Source organism: Triticum dicoccoides, chromosome 7A (genome assembly GCF_002162155.2).
Source record: "Triticum dicoccoides isolate Atlit2015 ecotype Zavitan chromosome 7A, WEW_v2.0, whole genome shotgun sequence".
Classification (NCBI taxonomy): domain Eukaryota; kingdom Viridiplantae; phylum Streptophyta; class Magnoliopsida; order Poales; family Poaceae; genus Triticum; species Triticum dicoccoides.
Window position 1 is genome coordinate 203,679,464 of NC_041392.1, and position 6,152 is coordinate 203,685,615.

General features: G+C 49.2%; 1 long non-coding RNA gene across 1 annotated transcript; it reads left to right on the forward strand.

Annotated features, from left to right (window-relative positions):
• Positions 1 to 1,708: 1,708 nt before the first annotated feature.
• Positions 1,709 to 2,286, forward strand: LOC119334737. Its single transcript, XR_005161520.1, has 2 exons — positions 1,709 to 1,815; positions 2,007 to 2,286. It is a non-coding gene; the product is annotated as an uncharacterized LOC119334737 (long non-coding RNA).
• The last annotated feature ends 3,866 nt before the right edge of the window (positions 2,287 to 6,152 follow it).

Here is a 6,152-nt window from a genome sequence, read left to right on the forward strand (position 1 = left end):
GAAAACTTGTTGTTCGACCAATCTCTCGGAGAAGGAGGAGGTCGATCACTTCTCTTTGTATATGTTCATGACGATCTTGTGTGCTTAATGGTTTCCTTCATTTGCTTACTAGCTAGCGTGTTGCGAGTTCTCTCTATACGTATAGTACGTAGCGTCGACCAAGCACGAAGATAAGAGAAGTCACTTCTCTCTATTAGCTAGCTAACACAATATATGAAACCCCTAAATTAATCCTCCAAAACCCCCAACCCCCCCCCCCCTTCGAAAACAAAAAAACAAAAACCCCAGCCCCTGAGCTGTTGACACATGGATGCTTTTTGGTCCTGGTTGGTGTTACCAATCGGGACCAAAGGCCCTCCTGTCTGGGCAAGCCGCAGCGGCCACGTGGAGCCCCATCTATCCCGGTACGTAAGCGAATCGGGACTAAAGGTATTGGGCTTTAGTCCCAACGCTTTAGTCCCGGTTTCAGAACTGGGACAAATGGGCCTCTGGAACCGGGACAAATGGGCCTTTTTCTACTAGTGACCCTAGCCGCCGCCGCATCGTATGGTTTCACACCACCATTCCAGAGCATTGCGCCGCCACGCAAGTCTTCTGCATCCCTCCTTCCGGCATGCACCGCGAGAAGCGACAACATGCCTCCAGAACCCCGCCTCTCGTGATCCTGTACGGGAGAGGGGCAATCAGGTTTTTGGGGAGTGCACTCGCACGACTGCTGGCAGCGACGACTTTGCCAACGACGACTTCTTCCCTGACCTCGGCAACCTCATCCTCAACGACATGGGCGACAACATCAACACCGGCGGTGCTGCTCCCACTGTACTATATGTGATTCTATCCTTCTTGTTCGAGATCGTGATAGAATTCATGTTTCTAATATGTGCCCCAGATGTGACATGTTCATCTACTATGCTAGTTCACATGATTAGTTTAATCTCTGCTATTGCTGTTATGATTTATCTTCTGTTTATTCGGATTAAATCTCGTAGTAATTCGCTCATATATTCAACATATAGTACAGCATGTAAACCATGCTACAGGTTTGCCATCGACAACACACATTAAGATTCGACATGCGACAGGACCAAAAGGTGTTCGCTATCTTAATCGTCCGAACATTCTATCAAGATTCTTCATAGCAGACAGACACCAATCAAAGCAACATATATGTATTGCACAAACACGAACTTTTCAATTACCAAGACCTGAATGCGGGGCTGACTCCGGGTTGTTTATACTCCATTAGTGAAGAGCCCAAGACAAAACACGGAGATGGCGGTTTGAAAGCTCAGAATCACGCGCAAGTTGCCAAAAACGAATCTATGGTTACTTTAGTCTTCGGAAGCCGACGCACTGTGGAAATTGTCAACCATTTCAACAATGAAAGCTTTAGTTGCTCATCTCTAAGGGCAGGACAAAAGTCAGAACTATTCCGTACTAGACTTATATCTTCGCGTTGTCAAGAAACTCAAATTAGTAAAAACCTGACTGGATAGCTAGATACCAAAATAATTTGTGTCTTAATCTCGACATTTGACTTTCCATAGTCGCCACTTTGAATTAAGACCGAGTAAGAGGCATGACACATCAGTGCCAGCTGCTAGTGGGACTAGTAGTTAACAAGTGACATGTTGGAACATCCACATCCATCCATTCCAAGCACCCTATATAAACTGTCCATCTCAGCGTGTAGAAGCACACAAAGCTTATAGCTAGCTAAAATGGCTTCCAAGTCTCTGGCCTTCGTGTGCGTCATCTTCGCCTTCCTCGTCATCGTCTCGCAAGGCGTGGTTGCTGCTAGGGATCTCACCCATGGTAATGTTTCTCCCCCTGAATTAATCTCTACCTCGTTTCTTTGTATTTCTGTGTTCTTTCTGTGGCACATACGGAGGAACTTGATTACCATATGGCTAAGGTTGGCTTGGGTGTGCTGCAAATTCTCCATGGAGGGAATAGCTCTACATGCCATGGTTATTTCTAATGATGTTGCCCTACCATGGTTGCAGTTAACAGAGCAGGTAGCAGCTACCGTGGTGGCTGGTCGGGCTCGCTCTTCGTAAGAATCTGACAAAATAAATGCAGTTTCGGTTCGCATTTGCAGATCATTCGTGTGTATGGTATACAATTTCTGTATGCAAGCAAGCTAGGTAGACACCCCTGGAATGGTTTACGAGGGACTGGTATATATGTGCCCTGTGTATTCAATATGAATTTGTATCAAATGTATTGACCGTTCTAGTGCTTAAGGATCATTTTTCGACAAAGGGGCCCGTGCCTTCACTCCAACTCGTCCAATTTGCCCAAACTATTTCTCAAAAGTGTGTTAGAATAAATCTGAGGCATACCGTCGATTATTTAAGGACCAAGCAATCACAGGAGCACGACACCGAGATTTGTTAACGAGGTTCACCGATATGGCTACATCCTCGGGGCATGACTACGGGCGCTCCTCCCCGTGACACCGTCATAATGCCGCACATCGGCCACCCGGGCGCCGGCACACGCCGCCGGCTCCCCCTTGCGCGTCTGTACTATTATGTTGGCATAGGTTACATCGTGTGTCTATCCCCGCAATATATGAGAGGCCTAGGATACAAGTGTCCTATTAGGACACAACCCCACATCCTATGTAAACACAATACAACTCCTAGTCCAAATGTAACCTACCTTGTACACAATATTTGACACAACTCTAACAAACTCCACCTTGGCGAATATTCTTCACCACCTTGAATTCATCCATGCGTCAAACTTCCATGTACATTGGACTTGAGTTTATCCCATGAATACCGCTGCTACTCCAATAACTCCATGTGACTCCACCTGCAACTTGTAGTCCCTTCTTTCTTGATCACAGTCAACGCTCGAGCAAAATCAAGTTCCTTATTACTCTAAGTGCTCCCAACTTCCAGAGTATCAGTCCAACGTCATCACACACTGATCACTGACCTGCGTGAAAGTGAACAACTCACATATTGGGTGTCACACGTAAGAGTTACCTGAACTCAACATCACCGCTCCTTTCTTGACCGCCTGTCTGAAACTTGAAGGAATTTCACCATTGCTTGTAGTCATCCCGAGTCAAATTCGCAGTTGTCTCACCACATGTATGACCACCAAAGCGCTGGCCCGTCTCCATGCCCCGTGCATACCACACGCCTCGCCGCTATTACCGCGTCGAGCCTCTGCTGTCCTGGTCGAGTCTCAAGGGTCGCGAAACCACACCACTCAACCCCCACTTCAGAGTACCACCGATCATGACCGACCGATGACGAGTTTCACGCTTCCATCAGACCACTGGGCTCCAGTCCAAATTACGTGTCCCTCGCTTTTCCCCGCTGAATAGGCTTCGATTCTTTGGATCCTTACACCGTAGCCCCTCAATCCAGCTCCACCTTCAACATGACTCCATGGTAGATGATCAGTCCACCCTCGCGCCCCGTCGACTTCAAGCTCTCATGTGCGCACCGTCTTGAATCAATCCCGCGCCATAGTCTTGTCGAAGCCGCACAAGCCTCAGGCATGTGCACCACGTGTTTCCACGCCCAGAAGTCGGTCACATCAGCATCACGCCCCTATGTCGTTGTCACCGATTCTACCACCGTCTTCTGTACCAACCGACATCCAGTCGATTCGTCAGACAGTCCAGTCCGACCCAGGCTCGCAAATCTTCTTCGGCAAATTCTAATCCATCACATGATGCTTCCATCTTAGCTGACTTTACTTTCCGCAACGCCTTCAAGCATCCCTGTCGTGCCAACAAATTTTCACCTTTGTCTACCATAACCCAAGATTTTTAGTTCCGTGAACTTCTCCACCTCAAACCTAGTACCCGATGGCGTCATAGTTTTTTGTATGGCTGACCTGTAAAAAATTATCCGAGCTTCCCACGCGATGCCCCAAGTACACAATCAAAACCTTCACATACTATTTAACGAAACCAAATATTTCTTTGGCCTTCACGTGATGCTCCCTTAGCTTCAACTTCCCATGCTTAGCTTGCTTTGCCAAAGTCAACGCCTCCTGCCAATTCCGATGGATGCCAACGTAATGGATTATTTCCCTGGCCAAATTGATCTGCTGCCTCTCGTGTCTTTGTCTCCTTTGCCGGCTGCTGCGGCTCCTATTAACCCGCGTGCAGGTCTCCGCAATAGAGACGAGGAGAACACGGCTCCTCTCGGACTCGGTCCTGATTTTTTGTTCCAAAATAGAATCTCGTACGCTACCTTGCAGTCACGGTCGAACGCCCGCACCGGCTTCCTGAGCACTGCCATCATCTGGCCGCTCCACGACCTGGCGTAGCTGCACAATCCCAATCGATGCATCGCTGCCGCCTTCTGAAGTGCACTTTCGCTGCCGCCGCTTCCGCGTTTGTGACCGCTGTACGCTCGCCCGATTGATCCTTTTGATCCATCGCCACACATCAAGCTTGCTGCACGTACACGTGCTTTTTACTGATATGCTTTCTTCAATCTTGCCGAGAACCACGCCGTACCCGGCTGCATCTCAAACTTGATTCTTCCCGCAGATCAACAATCCACAGCCTCCGAACAACCTATCTTATGATACCACTTGTTAGAATAAATCCGAGGCATACCGTCGATCATCCGATGACCAAGCAATCACACGAGCACGACATCGAGATTTGTTAACGAGGTTCACCGATATGGCTACATTCCTGGGGCCTGACTACGAGCGCTCCTCCCCGTGACACCGTCACAATGCCGCACAACGGCCATCCGGACGCCGGCACACGCCGCCGGCTCCCCCTTGCGCGCCTGTGCTATTATGTTGGCATGGGTTACATCGTGTGTCTACCCCCGCTATATATGAGAGGCTAGGATACAAGTGTCTTATTAGGACACAACCCCACATCTCTACTACTATTAAAAGAGCGAACATAATCTCCCCTAAAGTCACACAACTAATTGTACACAGGATAACCAGAACCCTCAGATCAAATCATTTAAGCACATCCTACTGTCCATATTACATCAATAGTCCGCAATCTAAATCGACGTCCCGGATCAAATGTTGTGCCAAACAGACGCGTTGGTCTGCCGATCGTCCGCCCTCCGCATCCCTCTAATCGCGCGACCCTCCCTGATTTGCGGAACGTAATTAGCCCGCGATCTCCCTCACACGATCCCCTTAACAACGCAACGGGATTTTTCCTTTTATCTATCCACCTTTTTCTCCCAAAAAAACTGCCCCCTCCCCTCACCCGCACACCTCTTCCCACGACCCCGTCGCCCGTCGGTTCGCCACCGCCGCCCCACGCGATGCCGGCCATCTCTCCCCTATTTCTATCTTCTCCCATCCCACACGACAAGAGCGCGGCGGAGTGCGACCGCCATTTCTCTCTCCCTCGCCCCCCTCCGCCTCACCCGTCTCTGTCTCCTCTCCCGCACCCCCGGCACGGCCTCATGCTTCCAGGCGCTCGCCTGGAAGGAGGCAGCCGCCTCAACAGTCTCCGGTGCCGGTGTGGGCACGGGGAGCGGGCTGCTTTCGATGCTTGACCCGACGCTCACCAACGAGGAGCAGTACTGCCGTGAGCGCACCCAGGTGCAGGCGCAAGGGCATTGAGGCAGAGAGGTTCACCGTAGAGGGGATCTCAGTGAGCAGGCACGAGACATGCGTCACTGCGCCGGCCCCATACTGCAGCAGTGATTGGTTCAACAACGATTTGTTCACTGCCTGACATTTTTGTTTGAGCAGCTTCAGTATTATCTTTATCTAATTGCTTGTCAAGTTGCTAATTGGAGTCTTCAGATTCTTAGTTACATTGTAGGTCAGTAAATCTAATGTGTGACATCTTTGAGTTTTCATCTGGAAGTTAAATAAATCTAGATCGCTTGAGAATGATCATGATACTGAGATACATGCAAGCATATCTGATTTGTTCACTGTGTTGTTACTTACACCGGGCTTGTACCTTGCTTGAGTAAGTATTTTCTTGTGCATTTCAGTACGTAATGTTAATTATGCTTTTTTTCCTTCCTCAGGATCGACAAATTATCAAGCACACATGGTACGATCATCAAGTAGTCGTGCGGTGTATTGCAACAGCCGTGAGGTAAATGAGAGGGGAGATCCAGGCGCCGGAGAGGAGGAAGAAGGTGGTCAAGGCCACACATCAGCTGAAAGCCCCC